At 40.4% G+C, this 22,385-nt stretch overlaps 1 pseudogene; it reads left to right on the top strand.

The window, feature by feature from the left end:
* Positions 1-3,149: 3,149 nt before the first annotated feature.
* LOC137758645 (UDP-N-acetylglucosamine--peptide N-acetylglucosaminyltransferase 110 kDa subunit pseudogene) lies at positions 3,150-6,287 on the top strand (annotated as a pseudogene).
* The last annotated feature ends 16,098 nt before the right edge of the window (positions 6,288-22,385 follow it).

The following is a 22,385-nucleotide window of genomic DNA, read 5'->3' as shown; positions in this document are numbered from 1 at the left end:
TATATTATGAATATATCTCTAAGTTTATCACTTATCATTTACTCCTTACTCTTGTTTAATATAGAGAAGGTTATAATTTAAGTCTATTAAATCCATCAGTGTGTTTCTACATGATATATTCCATTGCTTTTACTTTTATTCATTCATTCATTAAAGAGAGTGTGTGTGTGCGTGTGTGTATGTGTGTGTGTGTACTACAAGGTGCCAAGCACTACGAGAGGCAATAAGACTATTTATTTTGAGACAAGAAAGACACAGCCCCTGTCCTCGTGGAGTTCCTATCCTGGTGGGGGATTGAGAATATGTTAGACGTTTACTGAAAAGCCACACAAGTGTGTGTAAGCTACTAAAGGATAGAGGCTACAGAGGGAAGGACCCAGTCTAGGAGCGCTTTCATAGAAGGGTTAGGTCTAGTTAGGGAAGTCAGGGGAAGCTTTCCTGGGGAAGTGGTGACTGAGCTAAGAATGATAAAGAGGACTTAGGTAGTGGGCTAAGAGCATTACAGGCAGTGGAAAGAGCCGGTGCAAAGGTCCTGCTCATGGGCAAGCATAGGCAACAGGAAGGACTGAAAGAATGTAGGACATGGTCCACATCCTCAGAGGGGCCTGGTGTAAGTGAAGGCGGAAGGTTGAAGGGTGGGAAGTGGGGGATGCTGACCACGCAGGGCCAGTAAGTCCATGGTAAGGAGTTGTGTCTCCTTCCTAAGATCTATGGGAAATCACTGAAGGTGTCATCTTTGACAACCACATTACTTTTACCTCCAAACATCCAATCTCATAACAAGTCCTAACAATTTTGCTTTCGAAATATCTCTTCAGTCTATCCACTTCAATCCATCCACTTCTGTTCGTCATTACCAACACTTCCTCAGCCCATTCTATCATCATTTCTGTCTGGACTAGGGGAATAGCATCCTCAATGATCTATTTGCACCTACTGTTGCCCCACTCCAATCCCTTCCTGCACAGTTATGGGGAGACACGCCTGACCTTGATACCATTTGATGACACAGAAAACACTGAAAGAGGACCAGTTTGTTTTTCATTAGTCTTGTTCTTGAGAGGTTGTGGAGTGGGCAGTTCATGAGTTTAATCTTGGGCCTGCTGAGTTTTAAATATCCCTGGGATGTCCTAGAGAAGAAGCCAAGCAGGAGGTGTCTGTTAGGTAGATATCTTCTCCCTCCCCATCTAGAGCCACTCTCCACCCATCTCTACGCTGATCCCTGCCCGGAGACATTAACGTGTGTGGCATGTCAAGATTCCATGTATCCCCAGCACCTGCTCCCGTGTGCGCTGCCTTCTAGTTGCGTTCAGCCCATAGGAGGTACATGAGGGAAGAAGCGTGAAGGCTGAGTATTTACTCGATACGATATACATCCTGCATCATCTCTTCCTCTTCCCCACCTCCTCCTCTTTCCACCCTGCCTCCTTCAAACCCTCCTCCTCTGCCTCCTGCGCCTCCTGCTCTTCTTCCTCCCACGTCTTCCTCTTTTATACTCTCTCGAATCCAGTAATCATTTCCACCTCCTCCTTTTTCAAAAAACTAATTAATTAATTTTTGGCTGCATTGGATCTTTGCTGCGCCCGGGCTTTCTCTAGTCGCGGCAAGTGGGGGCTACTCTTCGTTGCAGTGAGTGGGCTTCTCATTTCGGTGGCTTCTCTTGTTGCAGAGCACGGGCTCTAGGTGCCCGGTCTTCAGTAGTTGCGGCCCGCGGGCTCAGTAGTTGTGGCTCGTGGGCTCTAGAGTGCAGGCTGAGTAGTTGTGGCGCACAGGCTCAGTTGCTCCGTGGCATGTGGGATCTTTCCGGACCAGGGCTTGAACCCCTGCACTGGCAGGTGGATTCTTAACCACTGAGCCACCACGGAAGTCCCTAACCTCCTCCTTTAAGCCTAGGCAGTAAAAGCTCCCTGAGATGCTGGACTACTGTCCTCTGTTGTTTTCCCCAAACCCTTTGCAAATGATCTCTTGACTACAGTCTCCTTAATTACGGTACATTTGAGTGTGCCACCTTTCTCTTTCAGGGATTCTGACTTATACTGATAGGTAAGAAATGCCTGGGGGAGAGTTAAATTTGAGTCACCTGAGTAGAGGTGGTCATTGGAGCCGTGGCTATAAATGTGAATATCTTGGGAGACAGTGTAGAGAAGGAATGGGCCCTGAGGAACTCAAACATGTAATGGCTTTCAGAGGAGGATAATCTTGCAAAGGAATTGGAGAAGTAGCAACCAAAGTGAGGTGAAAAATCAGGGCAGTGTGTGTCATAGAAGTCAAAGGAGGCAAAGGGAAGAAAAAGAGCGTTGGTAGTCAAGATTATCAGTTGGTCCTGCAAAGTCATTGGATTTAGTGACTTATACCCTCGTGAATCTGTTACATATTTTCTGTGCTCCCTCTGAATAATGATTTAAATTTTTTTACATTAACTTATCTATAATTTATCTTAGGTAAATACAGTCAAATTTGTTTTAGAACGTATTTTAAGGTAAAAATTAACTACCCTTCCTTAACCATTATTCCAACATTATTTATGTTCTACTTTCTCTATTACCATTATTTCCTCCAACATTCACTGTTTCTAAAAATATAAAGAGATGTTTGAGCACTTTCTACTAGATGTTTAAGAGCTTTCTATTTGACTGTATCATAGTGGTTCAATGGTTGTCGCTTTAGCATTCATTTTAAAATTGATCCATTAGAACAAGTCTAACCTCTTAATTTTAATTTTCAGAATTCTATTATCAATAGCCCCATTTATTCTTCCAGATAAACTCTATATTTTTTTAACATCTTTATTAGAGTATAATTGCTTTACTATGGTGTGTTAGTTTCTACTTTATAACAAAGTGAATCAGTTATACATATACATATGTCCCCACATCTCTTCCCTCTTGCATCTCCAGATAAACTTTAGAACCATCTTATCAATTAAAAAAAACTTAAACTTCATTGTGATTTTTTCAAGACCGTGAGAGATAGATGGCCAACCAGAGTTCCTAAGGTTCAGTGTATGTAACTGCTGCCACCGCTTAAGCCTGCCAAAGCAGTGGTACGGCTACTGCCCTTGTATTTGCTACCTCTAGAAACATTCTTGCCAGTAGTGGCAGCAGCGGGACTCAATTACCCTCTTTTCGCACTCCCTCCAGAAGCTCCAGATGGCGTCTTCCGTGGGCAACGTGGCCGACAGCACAGACCCAACGAAACGTATGCTTTCCTTCCAAGGGTTAGCAGAGTTGACACATCGAGCCTATCAGGCGGGAGATTTTGAGGCAGCTGAGAGACACTGCATGCAGCTCTGGAGACAAGAGCCAGACAATACTGGTGTACTTTTATTACTTTCATCTATACACTTCCGGTGTCGAAGGCTGGACGGATCTGCCCACTTTAGTACTCTGGCAATTAAAAAGAACCCTCTTCTGGCAGAAGCCTATTCGAATTTGGGGAATGTGTACAAGGAAAGCGGGCAGTTGCAGGAAGCAATCGAGCATTACCGGCATGCGTTGCGTCTCAAACCAGATTTCATCGATGGTTATATTAACCTGGCAGCCGCTTTGGTAGCAGCAGGCGACATGGAAGGGGCAGTACAAGCTTACGCCTCCGCTCTTCAGTACAATCCTGATCTGTACTGTGTTTGCAGTGACCTGGGGAACCTGCTCAAAGCCCTGGGTCGCTTGGAAGAAGCCAAGGCATGTTATTTGAAAGCAATTGAGACGCAACCGAACTTTGCAGTAGCTTGGAGTAACCTTGGCTGTGTTTTCAATGCACAAGGGGAGATTTGGCTTGCAATTCATCACTTTGAAAAGGCTGTCACCCATGACCCCAATTTTCTGGATGCTTATATCAATTTAGGAAATGTCTTCAAAGAGGCACGGATTTTTGAACGAGCTGTGGCAGCTTACCTTCGTGCCCTAAGCTTGAGTCCAAATCATGCAGTGGTACATGGCAGCCTGGCTTGTGTATACTATGAGCAAGGCCTGATAGATCTGGCAATAGACACCTACAGGCGAGCTATTGAATTGCAACCACACTTCCCGGACGCTTACTGCAACCTAGCCAACGCTCTCAAAGAGAAGGGCAGTGTTGCCGAAGCAGAAGATTGTTATAATACAGCTCTGTGGCTGTGTCCCACCCATGCAGACTCTCTGAATAACCTAGCCAATATCAAGCGAGAACAGGGAAACATTGAAGAGGCAGTTCGCTTGTATTGTAAAGCATTAGAAGTCTTCCCAGAGTTTGCTGCTGTCCATTCAAATTTAGCAAGTGTATTGCAGCAGCAGGGAAGAGTGCAGGAAGCTCTGATGCATTATAAGGAGGCTATTCGAATCAGTCCTACCTTTGCTGAGGCCTACTGTAATATGGGAAACACTCTAACGGGGATGCAGGATGTTCAGGGAGCCTTGCAGTGTTATACACGTGCCATTCAGATTAACCCTGCATTTGCGGATGCCCACAGCAATCTGGCTTCCATTCACAAGGATTCAGGGAATATTCCAGAAGCAATTGCTTCTTATCGCACTGCTCTGAAGCTTCAACCTGACTTTCCTGACGCTTATTGTAATCTGGCTCATTGCCTGCAGATTGTCTGTGACTGGACAGACTATGATGAGCGCATGAAGAGGTTGGTCAGCGTTGTGGCTGACCAGTTAGAGAAGAACAGGTTGCCTTCTGTGCAGCCTCATCACAGCATGTTATATCCTCTTCCTCACGGCGTCAGGAAGGCTATTGCCGAGAGGCATGGGCACCTCTGCCTGGATAACATCAATGTCCTTCACAAACCACCGTATGAACATCCAAAGGACTTGAAGCTCAGTGATGGTCGACTGCGTGTAGGATACGTGAGTTCTGACTTTGGGAACCATCCTACTTCTCATCTTATGCAGTCTATTCCAGGCATGCACAATCATGATAAATTTGAGGTATTCTGTTATGCCCTGAGCCCAGATGATGGCACAAACTTCCGAGCGAAGGTGATGGCAGAAGCCGATCATTTCGTTGATCTTTCTCAGATTCCATGCGATGGAAAAGCAGCTGATCGCATCCATCAAGATGGTATACACATCCTCGTAAATATGAATGGTTATACCAGGGGTGCTCGAAATGAACTCTTTGCTCTCAGGCCAGCTCCTATTCAGGCAATGTGGCTGGGGTACCCTGGGACTAGTGGCGCGCTTTTCATGGATTATATCATCACTGATCGGGAAACTTCACCTGCTGAAGTTGCTGAGCAGTATTCTGAGAAACTGGCTTATATGCCCCATACTTTCTTTATTGGTGATCATGCTAATATGTTCCCTCACCTGAAGAAAAAAGCAGTCATCGATTTTAAGTCCAATGGGCACATTTATGACAATCGAATTGTGCTAAATGGCATCGACCTCAAAGCATTTCTTGATAGTCTACCAGACGTGAAAATTGTCAAGATGAAATGTCCTGATGGAGGAGACAAAGCAGACAGCAGCAATATAGATCTTAATATGCCTGTCATTCCTATGAATACGACTGCAGAAGCAGTTATTGAAATGATTAACAGAGGACAAATTCAGATAACAATTAATGGATTCAGTATTAGCAATGGACTGGCAACTACCCAGATCAACAATAAGGCTGCCACTGGAGAGGAGGTTCCCCGTACCATTATTGTAACCACACGTTCTCAGTACGGGTTACCGGAAGATGCCATTGTGTACTGTAACTTTAATCAGCTATATAAAATTGACCCATCTACTTTGCAGATGTGGGCAAATATTCTGAAGCGTGTTCCCAATAGCGTACTGTGGCTGTTGCGTTTCCCAGCAGGAGAACCTAATATTCAACAGTACGCGCAAAATATGGGCCTTCCCCAGAACCGTATCATTTTTTCACCTGTTGCTCCTAAAGAGGAACATGTTCGGAGAGGCCAGCTGGCTGATGTCTGCTTGGACACTCCACTCTGTAATGGACACACCACAGGGATGGATGTCCTTTGGTCGGGGACACCCATGGTGACTATGCCAGGAGAGACTCTTGCTTCCCGAGTTGCAGCTTCCCAGCTCACCTGTTTAGGCTGTCTTGAGCTTATTGCTAAAAATAGACAAGAGTATGAAGACATAGCTGTGAAACTGGGAACTGATCTAGAATACCTGAAGAGAATTCGTGGCAAAGTCTGGAAGCAGAGAATATCTAGCCCTCTGTTCAACACCAAACAATACACACTGGAACTAGAGCGCCTCTATCTACAGATGTGGGAGCATTATGCAGCTGGCAACAAACCTGATCACATGATGAAGCCTGTTGACGTCACTGAGTCGGCCTAAATAATGACTGTGTGCGCAGGAGAATTACCCCTGTACCTGAGCCTCAACCTTCTGGGGGAAAGGGAACTAGATACGTTACTTTGTACTTACCTTTGTAGCAATATCATGTTGCAGATGGGTGACAGACAGTGATAACAGATAGCACAGCCAGACTTGCTTCCTGCATGATCATGACAGGGAGAGACACAAGAGATGGGAGACTGCTGTTCCACAAGGAGTCTCCGTAGAATTTTGCGGCAGCCAGGTGTTGCCTAAGTCTGGAAGGTCTGATCTCCCTTGGTCTTCCATGGGATGGGTGGTTAGTGTGGAGGGGAGATAGAGATTGCCCAGTCTTCTGAATTAAGTTTTTCTTTATATTTGGGGTATTGGAGCTATTAAAAATGTTTGGTTTCAGGTTTTATTCATGTGACGTGTATATGATTCTTTTGAGATAAGGTTTTAAGCTAAAATATTCCTTGTTTTAGTTTCTGAACTCTACAGACAAATGGGGACTTTGCTGGTGTAGTCTTTTTATAGGTTTTATAAACCACTTGAGCCTATATCAGTCATTTTAGTGTCTGACATGTTTGGAACTATCAGTGCTTTGTTGGTTTATGGCTTAAATTCTTTTTCTGGTCCGTTTCCTTCTTCCCTTCCCCCCACTTTAAACATTTTCCTGTAACTTGGCTAACAAAAAACCAAGTCTGATTCAAAACCTCCCAGAGTGTTTCTCTTAAACACATCATCTGGTGCCAAATGAAGATTCTTAGGAGTGATTATTAATTATGAAGGGCACAGTTGTGGTACTGTCACTGATGATAATAATAATGGATTTTTGGCCTAGAGTTTTGACCTATTGCACCAGTGTTTTACCGTTGACTGCCCCTCTGTGCTGCTTCCAAAAGTGATAGTGTGTGATCAGATTTTTACTTTCACTTCTAAAGTTTGTTCTTTTTTTTAAAGTGAGTCCTGTTCTTCCTTTTTCTTTCAGCAGAAATGAAATCCCAGGTAAGTACAAGTATTCAAATATTTGATCAGTAAGTCCCAGTTATCTCCAGTGCATTAAATAACTTTCATCAAAAAACATGTTATAGGTAAAAAGCTCTGGAGGACCAGCTATGTATATGATTATTATGCTTCAGACCTTCTAGGGTGTTACACATAATAACTTGTCTTCTGGACGTGGTCTTGAAGTCTATGGATTCAGCCTCAGTAGTAGCGAACTGCACTGCTACTTGGTTTGGAGTATAAATTAGACTTTAGCCCTCCTGGGGGTTGAGTTTTTGGTATTGAAAACCATAGGAATGAAATTATTGTATTTCAACAAAGGACTGAGGGCTTGAGGCTTAAACAAGCCAACATATGAATATATGTTTTTGTCTTGCTGTACTGCACATATGCTGTCTAGTAACAGATATTTTGTCTGCTAGTAGTGTTCTAGATTCTGTCTTTCCAAAGTGCTGAGGCAGTGCATCTATTCTGTAGTTGCAGCTGATGCCTGAATGTATCCTAGCTGACAAATGATTGATTAAGAAGCACTTGAATTTCGGAAAGATTTGTACTGTTAACCAAAATCTGAGCAAGGAGTCTCAAATGTAATTCTTAGCCAGAATTACATGTTAATGAACGACTTAACAGTGTAAATCAAGGAACATCAGTGTAGGGATTTCTTTTAATTTATTTTTTACCTGCTTGAAAGAATCAGTTAAAGGTTGCCAGCTTGGTTGCAGATGAACGGACGTTTGAAGTTCACCAAACTACTTCATGTGGAATAGGAGAATAGACTTCCAGCGCCCTCAAGGCTGTGACCTTGCAGCCATTTTACATAGCACAGCATCCCCCTAGAGGGATGAACCTTTCCCTGCCCGAAAAGTAGCCGCTCTGGTTGAAGCTTTGCTTATTGTAACAGGCTTTTGTTTCCAGGTAACATGTCTGTGGAAGGCTTAATTCTGAATAGAGATATAGATATTACTGGAAACTAATTGTTTTTTCTATTATACTCTGCTTTATCAAAAAAGTAAAACATTTACATCGTGCTACAGAAATTCAGATGTTGTCTTGCAATCTTTAAACAATAAATGAATGATTTGCCCTGAAAAACAAAAAACAAAAAACTTCTTTGTGATTTTGTTTGGGATTATTTTAATCCTGTAAATTAAATTGGGAAGAAGTTAAATCTTTATTATATTGCCTTTTAGCCAGAAACTTGATAGATAGATAGATAAATCCATTTATCTTCAAATCTCATTTTTAACTCTAATAAAAGTGTAACCATTTTCTTCAAATAATATGTTAATATATTTTGTGAAGGTCGTTTCCAAACATTTTATATTTACATTCTTCTTTCTGATGTTTCTTAGATATTCTTTGCTACTCTTTCTCTGACTTTTTTTGGTATAATAGTAATATATGTTTCTGGTAGAAAAAAATGAGAAGAAATCAAGAAAAAAAACCCTAAGTATAATTCTAATAGTCAACACCCAGATTCCAGTACAGTTAACTTTTTGGTGTACTCACTCAACGTTTTTTCTATTCTTATGTATGTGTATTTTTATATTTCTTATGTAAATGAGGTATCATACTGTTCTGTAACTTCTTTCATCTGCTATACAAGGAACATCTCATGTCAGTGTATGCACTTCATTGCTGGATGCTATTTTGTTATACAGATGTACCTTAATTTATTTAACCAGACCTTTACTGGGGACCTTTGTTGTTGTTTCTAACTTTCCAGCATGAAATCATTCTGTGATAAAGCTCTTTTTACCTCCTCAATTCCAAAGAGCCTTGACATTTTATTAAGTATCGGATATATACAAAAGAATATTTATAAAATAAATGTTTAAGGATAAAAAAAGTAACAATGACATGATCACTTGTGCACCTACTGTCCCATTTAAGACATAGAACATTTAAGCCCCTATGTATCCCTCTCCAATCCCATCCTTCCTAATCATTCTATATATATATATATATATATGTGTGTGTGTGTGTGTGTGTATGTATATATACATATATATGTATGTATATATGATTTTTGCATGCTTTTGAACTTCATATAATTGGAATTTACCATATGGGTCTTTCTGGGACATACTTTTTCCACTTAATAACATGTTCCTGAGATGCATCCATGTTGTTGCAAATAACTACAGTTTATTCATGTTTATTTCTGTATAGTATTCAATTATATGAATATATCAGAATTTTACTCCATTCTACTGTTGGTGAATATCTTGGTTGTTTCTAGTTTTTGCTCTTACAGATATGCTACTATGAACATCTTATACCTACCGCCCACTACATGTGTACAAGAGTTTCTCTAGGCCAAACATCAGAGAGTAGAATTGCTGAGTCAAAAGGCATGCATACCTTCAACCTAATAGATAATGCAAATTATCTTCCAAAATGGTTGAAATAAATTGACTCTCCCACAAACACTGTATAAGAATTCAGTGGTTCCACATCTCTAATTCTTGGTATTCCACATTGAAAAATTTCTGTCAAGCTGATGAGATTGAAATAATATGCCACTGTGGTTTTAATTTGCATTTCCCTGATTACAAATGAAGTTGAACATATTTTCATATGTTATTTTACCATTTGTGTTCTCTCTTCAGTGATATGCCCAGTCAAATCTTTTTCCCCTTTAGAATAAATTAGGTTGTAGTTTTCTGAATGGCTTATAGTTTTTGGTCTGGATACTAACCCTTTGTCATATGGGTATAGCAAATACCCTCTCCCAGTGTGTGACTCACCTTTTCACTTCTGTTATGGTATATCTTGATGAACAGAAGTTCTTCATTTTAATGTAGTTCACTTTAATAGTAATTTACTTTACTCTCTATGCTTTTCTGTCTCGCTTCAGAGATTCTTCTCATCCGTTAATTGAAAAGGGCATTTTCTTTTATTACTTTCAAAAAGTTTAAAAACTCTACCTAATTTTGAGTCTTTTAGACACCTAGAATTGATTTTTGGCATGTGGTGTGAGGTAGGGGTTCAGATCCCCTTTTTTCTATACGAATAACCAGTTGTCTCAGCATCAGTTATTTAAAGCTCATACTTTCTCAACTGATTTTCAGTGTCCGTTCTGATACACTTGAGAATCAACGTGCCAAGTTCCACTATCCATTCCTCAATGCCCACCAGTCAAAATAAATACTTTGTTGGGATTTTAAATGTAATAAAAGAAATCTACGGATCAATTGGAAAAGCAATGACAACTTTATAATATTGAATCTTCCTACCCATAAACATAGTATCACTTTCCATTTATTTAAATTTCCTTTGATTTCTCTCAGTCATTTTATGATTTTCTGTATACAGGTCTTACTCATATTTTGTTAAATCTCTTCCTAGGTAATTCATATTTTTGATACTACTGTAAATGGCATCTGTCTTTTTATTACACGTTCTAATTTTTTGTTGCTGGTATATAGAAATGCATTTTTAAAATATTGACCTTATAAGTATCAATTTTACTAAAAAAAAATCTTAATTCTATTTTTCTGTATAGGAAAATTTTTAAAGTGGGGGGAAGGGAAGAAGGAAACGGACAAGAAAAGGAATTTAAGCCATAAACCAACAAAGCACTGATAGTTCCAAACATGTCAGACACTAAAATGACGGATATAGGCTCAAGTGGTTTATAAAACCTATAAAAAGACTACACCAGCAACGTCCCTATCTTTAATATGTATTCTTATGTGTATGTAAAAATCTTATCTCCTGCAGATGACTCCCTAGTTTCTGCCCTCTAATCATTATAAATTGTATATAAATTTTATACTATCTGATATTTCCAACACCTGATTGACTTTTTGTGGGTGATGTGAGTTGCTTGTTATTTTGTTGGGTCTCGCTCATGATGCTTTTCTTTTTTAATTGTGAATTCACATTTCTATGGGAATTATTTGAAGCCTAGATAGAAGGGAGTTCATTTAAAAAGGATTTGCATGTGTTTCTGCCAGATGCTCATGGGTACTACTGAAGGAGGGCCACTTTAAACTAAATTCTCAGCTTGAAGGTTTTCCAGACCACCCAGGTAGCGCAACTCTGGCAACAAAACTCACACGTGAGGGCTAGCTTGTACTTAGAAACTTTCAGGAAAGATTTTTCTTCTCCTTTACCAGCGCCAAATTTTAACATAAGCAAATGTCCTTGTTGTCTGCAATGGGGGCAATTTTATTTCTAGTATACCCTTTCGAGCTTTATGTAGGATTGTCTTTTATGCTGCCCTCTTTGGGCTGGACCTAGGCTTTGTCAACTATCATCCATATTTCACAAGGCTGTGAACACTGGATCTCAAGATCCCCTGATTTGTCAAAAGTCCTCAGTACAAAGGCCATTAGCAGTGCCTGGGTCATCTCACTTGGGCCTTGCTTAGAATTCCTTTTGGCCTTACTTTATTAGCAGGTCACTGATGCATTTAAAAATATATATATTTCTATATTTTATTCATTGTTTTTAGTTATTCTCAATGGGAAGTTTGTGAAGGGCATGTAGTTTGCTAAGCACCCCCCACCTCACTTCAGCTACACCTTCTCATATCCTAGATCTTTCATTTCCAATATCTATTTCACCTCCTAAATCTCAATTTCAAATATCTTCTCTCTATGGCCATCATCTCCTATCTTTGCGTGCCTCTAATTTACCAGTCCCACCTTAACAATTCTCCAGCCCTATTAGGACTCCCAATTCAATCACCCCCAAATATTCACTGGCCATTTACTCAGGTTCTTCCTCATCCACATTAGAGTCTACGCTGGGTCTCTGTGTTGCAAAATACAATAAAAATAGTGCCTTCTGTAGTTGTGCCATGCTATGGTACTGACTTTGTGTTTCATCATCATAATCACTCCTTTATACACACCCTCCATGTCTTTTTTTTCTTTTTTTTTTTTTCTTCGTTCTTCTCTCATCTGATCTGGCACAATTATTGACTGAGTAAACCCGCATTTATCTGCCTACTCTGTACCTAGTTCTGGAGGAAAAGAAGCAACTAGGCTAACTGGTTTCCTTCTAAATGTATGTGGCTTCAGGCTGTAGAGAAATCCTTCTGTATTTCTCTAGTCAGTTCTCTCCACCACCTTTCAAAGCAGCTTCTCTCTGCAAATCCCCAGCCTTCCCTGACCCCAGCCCCCTTTCTCAGTTGATGGCTTCCCTTAGTCCATGGAGACATCCTCATCCACTCACCACCAAACTCCATGCATGTTTAATAGATGCTCATCTTTTCCTCTTGTGACTTCAGATGAACTCTCCATGTTCACATCTAGGGCCATCCTTTCCACTTGTGCACAGGATCCCACCCCCTTTCTCTGCCCTCCACCCCTCACTATCAGTGGTTCTCTGCCATTCTGACTCTCCTCCTGCTCTGAGAATGAACACATCCTGTCAGATTTTTTTTTCTTAACATAAGAGACAACTTCTTCTGGGAAGATGAAGTTGATGTACTTTCCCATATTCCTCCAGCTAAGTGAAACTAAAACCCTTGGACATTACATATAAAAGAAACATAAGAAGGCTGAAAGGTAGAGAGAGGAAGGCAGATCAGCTAGGGACTTTGAGACCTGAGGAATGACACATGGTTAGTTCCTACCTTGTTTGTTTGTTTACCTCATATATCCCAGACTTGGAGCTGAAGAAGCTAGCAACCTGCAAACGCCAACAGGCACAGACAAAAAAAAAAAAAACAAAAAAAAAACAACCTTCAACCAAAGCCTGGTCTGCTTAGCCAGAGAACCAGGAATAGGTCAGCCTAGTGAAATAGAAAACTTTTAGAATTATCTAAGCAGCTCTACTCCAGCCAAAAACCACAGAAAAAAAAAAAAACAAACAAAAACTGTGGCCCCACTCCCACCCATGCCAGCCAAGTCCTAGAGGGGAGACTAGACTTCAGCCTTCCGCTAGGCTGTACCAAGGCACCCCAACACACCTGCCAAGGTGGCGGCAGAGAAGGATACATAGGGAGCTGGGATTTTCATCCCCAACAGGCATGAATGATACACACTCTCCTCCCTCCCCTCTCCACAGTACCAGTGGAGACCACACGGGGAGCCTGGACTTCCACCCCCACTGGCAGTAACAAGGCCTCTCTCCCCATCCCAGATGGGGTACTGCCAGAGAAGGCCTAGGGGAGCTTCAGGGCTTTTGCCACCACCCGGCGGTAACGAGGCACTTCTGCCCCTCCCATCCAGGAAGGCATCCGTGAAGGCCTCGTGAGAAGCTGGCACTCCCACACCTGCCCAGCAGTAATGAGGAGCTCACAGCTGTAAGAGAGCGTACACTTTGCCTTCTAGGTCACTGTGTAACCCCAGTGCCTGGAATGACAGGGGCTAGTTGCATGATCTCGCTCAAATCACTCATCCCTTCGGTGTCGCAATTTGTTCCTCTGTAAAATGAGAATGAAAATAATAGCATCTACCTGTAGGTTGCTGTGAGGATTAAATGAGTCCATACATATAAAGCTCCTAGAATAGAAAGTGTTAGCCATTGCTGCTGCTGCTGGCATTGTCATTATTCATTCCTTACTTATTTATGTGCCTCTTAAAATATAGCTTTAGCCGTATCCCAGGAGTTTTGATTTGTAGTGTTTTCATTATTTTTATTTTCTAAATATTCTATGATTGCAATCATATTTCCCCTTTTGTGCCCAAGAGATATAGAGAAGGGTATTTTTGAATTTCCATGTGGGTGGGAAAGTTTTGTTTAAATGTTTCTAATTTATAGTTTTATTGCTCTGTGGTCAGAGAATGTCTGTGCACTTTGTGCTTTAGGAGATTTGTTGATGTTTTCTTTATAGTCTAGTAGATGATCTATATTAAAAAATAAGTTCTTCAATTAAAATAGTTTTTCCCCTTTTCCTCATTGTGAAGGATACATCTTATCCCTAGCCTAAAAGCTGGAGACATACTTTCCAACACACCAAACTAGACATTTAAATGAAATAAAAGCTCCAATCATGTTGAGTTAACATGCTTTATTCCCATTCAATTTGCAGTAAGCACAGATTGCAAAGTTCCCCAGAGGGAGAGAAATGGGAGCAGGCATACTCAGACTTCAGGTGTGATTTGTTAGTTGTTCTTCTGCTGCCTCTTTTCTCCCTCTAATTTTTTCTTGTAAAGAAGGCATTTAATTCTAGTTGTAGCAGATTGTAATTTCCATAAGTGGCCACAGCAATATTTCTGACCCCACACGCTGTTCCAGGACCTTGCCACTTCCCGTCAAGAGGTGAAGTCTATTCCCTTCCCCTTGAACTGGGGTAGAACTTTATGACTGCCCCAACAAAAAGAGGATGGGGTGGATGTCATGTTGCATGCCTTCCCAGCTGGGCCATAAATGGCAATAGAGCCTCTGCCTGACTGTCTTGTGATGCCCTCTTGGAAGCCAGTCACCATGTTGTGAGGAAGCTCAGGCTACATAGAGAGGCTGCTTGTAGGTGCTGAGGTCCCAGCGAGAGCCACCATCAGTCAGCAGACATGTGAGTGAGCGAGTGAGTGAGTCTTCAGGGGATCTTAGCCCCAAGTCATCTCCACAGCCCCTGTCTGAATTGTGACCCACAGACCCAATAAGCATTATAAACAGTTGTTTTACCTCATTGATTTGTAGGGTAATTTGGTCCTCAGCTATAGTAACCGTATCTCTAAGGATACAGTGACCCCAGCTAATCAGACAATTCCAACTAGAAGGTGGGTGTTATAATGAGAAAACCATGAGACTAGGACCTGGGAGACCTAGGTCATAGGCCGGATTAACTCATAATTGACCTTAGGACCTTGAACATATCATGTAACCTTTCTGAGTCCTAACATTTGAACCTTTTAGGCCCCTTCAAGTTCTACCATTAATTAAGGCCTTGATAGAGAACAATATGAAAAGGTTTCATATTGGAAATACTCGATCTCTTGAGAGACTGCGTATCTATATGTAATCAATGACATTCTTGGTTTTACAGTTAACTCTCACAGGGAAATCTTATTTCCCTCCTTTCCAAACTATGGGAAAATTTTTCCAAAGTATTGACAGCAGAGAATAGGGTCATTTTTTATCAACCCAATTTTAGCATAAAATAAATTAGAAAGCTGGCTGGGCCTTTGCTGCAAAACGTGGGCTCCCCAGTCTCAGTTCATGGTAATATAGTAACCACTGCTTAGATTCTCGACTTTTATATTGTTCAGTCATCTTTGCCTGCTATTTTGGGTGTTCTTTGTTAGTTACCCGGTGACTTGCTGCCAGAATATGCTTACAGAGATTTTACTGTCTCTCTCTAGATTCAGCAGTTTGAGAATGTTAAATGTGCCTTGCAAAGCTAAATCTGCTATGGGATATATAAGGCTGGTCTCTCATCAGTTGTAATTCTCTGGTAGTTGCATTGTTAAGAGGAGTCATCTATTATTCCACATACTACATTCCAGAAGAAGCTAAAGCAAGTGTTTAATGCATGCTTTCCAGGGCACAATACTGCACAGTCCCTAGAGTGTGATGACTTGGGACAGCTGCCCCAAGTCAATATTCAGGGGACCCAGCCATGCTGGCAGCTTGTCAGTGACTCAAGGAGCACCAGCTGGGGCCCTGTAACATGCTTGTACCACGCTCACAGAGAAACAGTTTTTTTTTTTTTTGAAATAAATTTATTTATTTATTATTTATTTTTGGCTGCGTGGGGTCTTCGTTGCTACGCGTGAGCTTTCTCTAGCTGTGGAGAGCGGGGGCTACTCTTTGTTGTGGTGTGTGGGCTTCTCATTGTGGTGGCTTCTCTTGTTGTGGAGCCCAGGCGTTAGCCATGCGGGCTTCAGTAGTTGTGGCACGTGGGCTCAGTAGTTGTGGCACATGGGCTCAGTTGCTCTGCGGCGTGTGGGATCTTCCCAGACTAGGGCTCAAACCCGTGTCCCCTGCATTGGTAGGCGGATTCTTAACGACTGCGCCACCAGGGAAGTCCTGAGAAACACTCTTCACTTGCCTCCCTTTCCTGGAGTCACCAGAGTCACCGCCTATTCCCTTTGTACCCCAGCGTTCCCACCACAGAACAAGGTTAGTAGGTTACCTTCTGATATGAATTGTATCCTCCCTGTGAAGCAGTTGTTTCCTACGTCTGTTTAGGACACTTGCATTTTGTTATTTTAATGATGTGATATCATTAAATATTACATAAATTGATGAAATATGAAGACAATAGAGTTGTTTCTAGTGAACAAGTCAAAAGCTTCCTAAAGTGTGAGCGATATAGCTGCAAAAGATTGTGGGAAAAACTCTAGAAGAATTCTGCACTCAGATCGCTTCCCCTTTATCTATAAGTTTTCATTCTCCTTTAAAGACACCCATACTTTACATCTCAGTTAATGATATGGATGTTCTTTTATTTTTTTTTTTATTTTTATTTTTTTTAATTTTTATTTATTTATTTATTTATTTATGGCTGTGTTGGGTCTTCATTTCTGTGCGAGGGCTTTCTCTAGTTGTGGCAAGCGGGGTCCACTCTTCATCGCGGTGCGCGGGCCTCTCACTGTCGCGGCCTCTCTTGTTGCGGAGCACAGGCTCCAGACGCGCAGGCTCAGTAATTGTGGCTCACGGGCCCAGCCGCTCTGCGGCATGTGGGATCTTCCCAGACCAGGGCTCGAACCCGCGTCCCCTGCATTGGCAGGCAGACTCTCAACCACTGCGCCACCAGGGAAGCCCCTAACCTACTTTTTAACACAGCAACACATGCTCCTGAGCAATAATTTGGCTTGAACTGTACATAAATTCAGCTCATCTCTACTTTCTGTTTCATCACAACAAATAAAGAACTGTGCAGACTGCCCTTTCCTGCTGCCAAACTACAAACTGCCACTCTGTGATTTTGTTTTCACATCAAGGATACTCTTCAGCTTTAGCCAGATCCCCCCAAGCCATTTCCCCCTCACTTTCCAGATTAATTCTAGAGGAATGAGATCTATTCCAGCCCCCACAAACCTCACTGGGATGGTTCTAAGTTCATTTACACAGGGAACCCTCTGCTACTTACCCAAATCTCAAAAGCTCCCCTACCTCTTGACCCAGGCAATTCCCTAGTACAGCACCTGGTTCCTTCTCTTCTTTGCTTCATCCAGTGTTTATTGTGCACCTATCACATGTCAGGCTCAGCGCCAGGTACTAGGTGGGCTGTAGTGAATAAAATGTGTTTACTTTATATTGTCAACAACAGGTATGTAGTATGCGCAGAAGAGCAGTAGCTACGTCTTTTTGTCTTGTTGTTTTAATGGATAAATTGGTAAACTAATGAAGGAGAATTTCCGTAGCACTTTTGACTTTGGAAATTGTTGGTGTATGTCATTATGTATGCATTTAGATATGGTATGTATTTATTTGCATTTCTGTGGAAATTAAAAGGGCATGTAATACTTTAGTTTAACCCAGGGGCTAACAAACTTTTTCTGTAAGGGGGTCAGAGAGTAGATATTTTTGGTTTTGTGTCACAGGGTGTCTTTCACAACTACTAAAGTAAGTAAGCTGTTACAGCATAAACACAGTCATAGATAATACATAAATGAATGGGAGTGGCTGGGTTCCAATACAATTTTATTTATAAAAACAGGCAGTAGCCAGAGTTTGCTGACCCCTGGAATCTATTAAAATACCTTACTGCTGCTCCTATTAGCAATTAAACTTGCTTAAGCCTCTTCCCTTTAAAAAAAAAAAAAAATCCAAGTCCCACATCACTGCAAGAAGTTGTCTTGTACACACCATCTCTACCTCCCCACCTCTCATTCACCTCCAGTGCTAGACAGTCTGACCTCTGTGCTCACCGCCCACTGAAATTGCTCTTATCAAGGTCACCAACAATCTAGCCAACAGAACCCAACAACACATTAAAAGGATCATACACTATGATAAAGTGGGATTTATCCCAGGGATGCAAGGATTCTTCAATAAACGCAAATCAATGTGATACACCATATTAACAAATGGAAGAATAAAAACCATATGATCATCTCAATAGATGCAGAAGAATCTTTTGACAAAATTCAACACCCATTTATGATAAAAACTCTCCAGAAAGTGGGCATAAAGGGAACCTACGTCAACATCATAAAGGCCATATATGACAAACCCACAGCAAATATCATTCTCAGTGGTGATAAACTGAAAGCATTTCCTCTAAGATCAGGAAAAAGACAAGGATGTTCACTCTCGCCACTCTTACTCAACATAGTTTTGGAAGTCCTAGCCACGGCAATCAGAGAAGAAAAAGAAATAAAAGGAATACAAATGGGAAAAGAAGAAGTAACACTGTCACTGTTTGCAGATGACATGATACTATACATAGAAAACCCTAAAGATGCCACCAGGAAACTACTAGAACTAATCAATGAATTTGGTAAGGCTGCAGGATACAAAATCAATGCACAGAAATCTCTTGCATTCCTATACACTAACAACGAAAAATCAGAAAGAGAAATTAAGGAAACAATCCCACTGACCTGTGCAACAAAAAGAATAAAATACCTAGGAATAAACCTACCTAAGGAGGCAAAAGACCTATACTCAGAAAACTATAAAACACTGATGAAAGAAATCAAAGATAACATAAACAGATGGAGAGATATACCATTCTACAGAATTGGAAGAATCAATATTGTGAAAATGACTATACTACCCAAAGCAATCTACAGGTTCAGTGTAATCCCTATCAAATTACCAATGGCATTTTTCACAGAACTAGATCAAGAAATTTTACAATTTGTATGGAAATGCAAAAGACCCCAAATAGCCAAAGCAATCTTGAGAAAGAAAAATGAAGCTGGAGCAATCAGGCTTCCTGACTTCAGACTATACTACAAAGCTACAGTAATCAAGACAGTATGGTACTGGCACAAAAACAGAAATATAGATCAGTGGAACAAGATAAAAAGCCCAGAGATAAACCCACGCACCTATAGTCACCTTATCTTTGACAAAGGAGGCAAGAATATAACATGGAGAAAAGACAGCCTCTTCAATAAGTGGTGCTGGGAAAAATGGACAGCTACACGTAGAAGAATGAAATTAGAACACACCCTAACACCATACACAAAAGTAAACTCAAAATGGATTAAAGACCTAAATGTAAAGCCAGACAGTATAAAACTCTTAGAGAAAAACATAGGCAGAACACTCTGTGATATAAATCATAGCAAGATCCTGTTTGACCCACCTCCTAGAGCAAGGGAAACAAAAACAAAAATAAACAAATGGGACCTAATGAAACTGAAAAGCTTTTGCACAGCAAAGGAAACCATAAACAAGACGAAAAGACAAGCCTCAGAATGGGAGAAAATATTTGCAAATGAAGCAACTGACAAAGAATTAATCTCCAAAACATACAAGCAGCTCATGCAGCTCGGTATCATAAAAACAAACAAGCCAGTCCAAAAATGGGCAGAAGACCTAAACAGACATTTTTCCGAAGAAGACATACAGATGGCCAACAAATGCATGAAAAGATGCTCAACATCACTAGTCATTAGAGAAATGCAAATCAAAACCACAGTGAGGTATCACCTAAAAATCTACAAACAATAAATGCTGGAGAGGGTGTGGAGAAAAGGGAACCCTCCTGCACTGTTGGTGGGAATGTAAATTGATACAGCCACTAAGGAGAACAGTATGGAGGTTCCCTAAAAAACTAAAAATAGAAATACCATATGACCCAGCAATCCCACTATTGGGCACATGCCCTGAGAAAACCATAATTCAAAAAGATACACGTACCACAACGTTCACTGCAGCACTATTTACAATAGCCCGGACATGGAAGCAACCTAAATGTCCATCAACAGATGACTGGATAAAGAAGATATGGCACATATATACAACGGAATATTAGCCATAAAAAGGAACGAAATTGAGTTATTTGTAGTGAGGTGGATGGACCCAGAATCTGTCATACAGAGTGAAGTAAGTCAGAAAGAGAAAAACAAATACCGCATGCTAACGTATATGTATGGAATTTATCAAAGCAGTACTGATGAACCTAGTGGCAGGGCAGGAATAAAGACGCAGACGTAGAGAACAGACGTGAGGGCATGGGGGGGAAGGGGAAGCTGGGATGAAGTGACAGAGCAGCATTGACGTATATACCCTACCAAATGTAAAATGGATGGCTACCGGGAAGCAGCTACATAGCACAGGGAGATCAGCTCAGTGCTTTGTGATCACCTAGAGGGATGGGATAGGGAGGGTGGCTCAAGAGGGAGGAGATATGGGGATATATGTATACATATAGCTGATTCAGTTTGTGGTACAGCATAAACTAACACACATTGTAAAGCATTTATACTCCAATAAAGATGTTAAAAAATAATAAGTTTAAAATTGTGCACCATTCTGAGTAGTGTGATGAGAACCATCCTGCTTCATCCAGCCCGGGACGTGAATCATCCCTTTCTCCAGCATATCCCACCTGTTAAGTCACTTAACTAGCTGTCTCAGTTATTGAATTGACTGTCTTGGTATCATAGTGTTTGTGTGTAAATAACAACTATTTTACTTAATAATGGCCCAAAGCACCAGAATAGTGATGCTGGCAATCTGGATATGCTAACGTGAAGCTGTAAAGCGTTCCCTTGAAGTGAAAATGTCAAAGTTCTCAACTTAATAAAGGAAGAGAAAAAATTAAATGCTCTGGTTGCTAAGATCTATGGTAAGAACAAATCTTTTATCTGTGAAACTGTGAAGAAGGAAAAAGAAATTTGGCTTGCTTTGCTGTTGCACCTCAAACTGCAAAAGTTAGGGCCACGGTGTGTTATAGGTACTAAGTTAAAATGGAAAAGGCATTATATTTGCATAAGATATTTTGAAAGAGACCATGTTCACATAACTTTGATTACAGCATATACTTATAACTTTTATTTTGTTATCAATTGTTGTTAATCTCTTAATGTGCCTAATTTATAAAATAAACTTTATCATAAGTATGTATGTATAAGAAAAACATAGGATACACAGGGTAAAATACTATCTGCAGGTTTAGGCATTCAACCGGAGGTCTTGAAGCATATCCCCTGTGGATAAGGGAGGTCTATACTATTTATATATTCAACACAATAAATTGTTTCTTATTTCATGATTACAGTTGTGATTAGAATACGTATTTAGTTTTTAACTGATCACAGTATTTCTCTACTAATTATTACAAAATTACCTCAATTCAAGTAGATCAAACAAGAGGATACCTTATCAATTAGAAACATACATTAGTATACTCAAACAATCCTTGAATTTACAAGAGCTTAAATAATAAAATTTAATAAAAAATTAATAGTAGCAATAAAATTGCTAACATAAATATTCTAAAGTATGAAAGAAAATCAATTAAATAAATACTTATCATCATTACTTAAGCTAAACAGGCATCAGGAAAATAGTAATTTCATATGTAGTGAAACCAGGTAACCACTACCACTAAATAAAACTTGCTGAATGTCTACTACTATATATGAAAAGCACTGTTCCGTGTACCAAGAGGAATTACAAAATCAGTTTCAGACTGTCCTCAAGGAATTTACATTCTGGTTGAGGGAGATACAATACGTATAATTAAACTATAATATAAAGTGGTATATTATGGCACATGCACACCAATGAAGGACAGGAAGCAAACAATGCAAAAAATAAATGAGGCAGCAGATAGCTAGAATGATGTACTCCAACTACATCAAGGGAAACTTTCAAGTAATAAGACTCTTACCATGCCACTTATAATCCTGTTGCTAACATCGCCTACTTAAATATTTGAGGATAAAATAGAGAATAACTAAATTCAGCAATAAAATATGATGGTTAGAAAAAAATCACATCTATTTCCAGTACTATCATCATTGTTAGGACCAGAAACTGACTCCTCATGTAGCATTCTGTAAAAAGCCTTGCTCATTATATCCATCTACAGGTTGTACTTTCCCCCTCCAATTCCCCTCCCTGATGAGGGAGCAGTGGTAGGCCTGGGGTTCCTCTGGGGTTCCTACTGAGGACTATACAATATAATTATTGCTTTCTAACAGCCAATTGGAAATTTAACTTTAAAGTGATAATAGTATAATAGGTTTAAAAACAAGGAGCTGTATTAGATAACTCTGCATCTGAATAGCATACAAGGCATTA

The sequence above is a fragment of the Eschrichtius robustus genome, chromosome 2 (assembly GCF_028021215.1).
Source record: "Eschrichtius robustus isolate mEscRob2 chromosome 2, mEscRob2.pri, whole genome shotgun sequence".
Classification (NCBI taxonomy): Eukaryota; Metazoa; Chordata; class Mammalia; order Artiodactyla; family Eschrichtiidae; genus Eschrichtius; species Eschrichtius robustus.
Note: the sequence above shows the minus strand (reverse complement) of the source record. Positions and strands in the feature narration are given on the sequence as shown.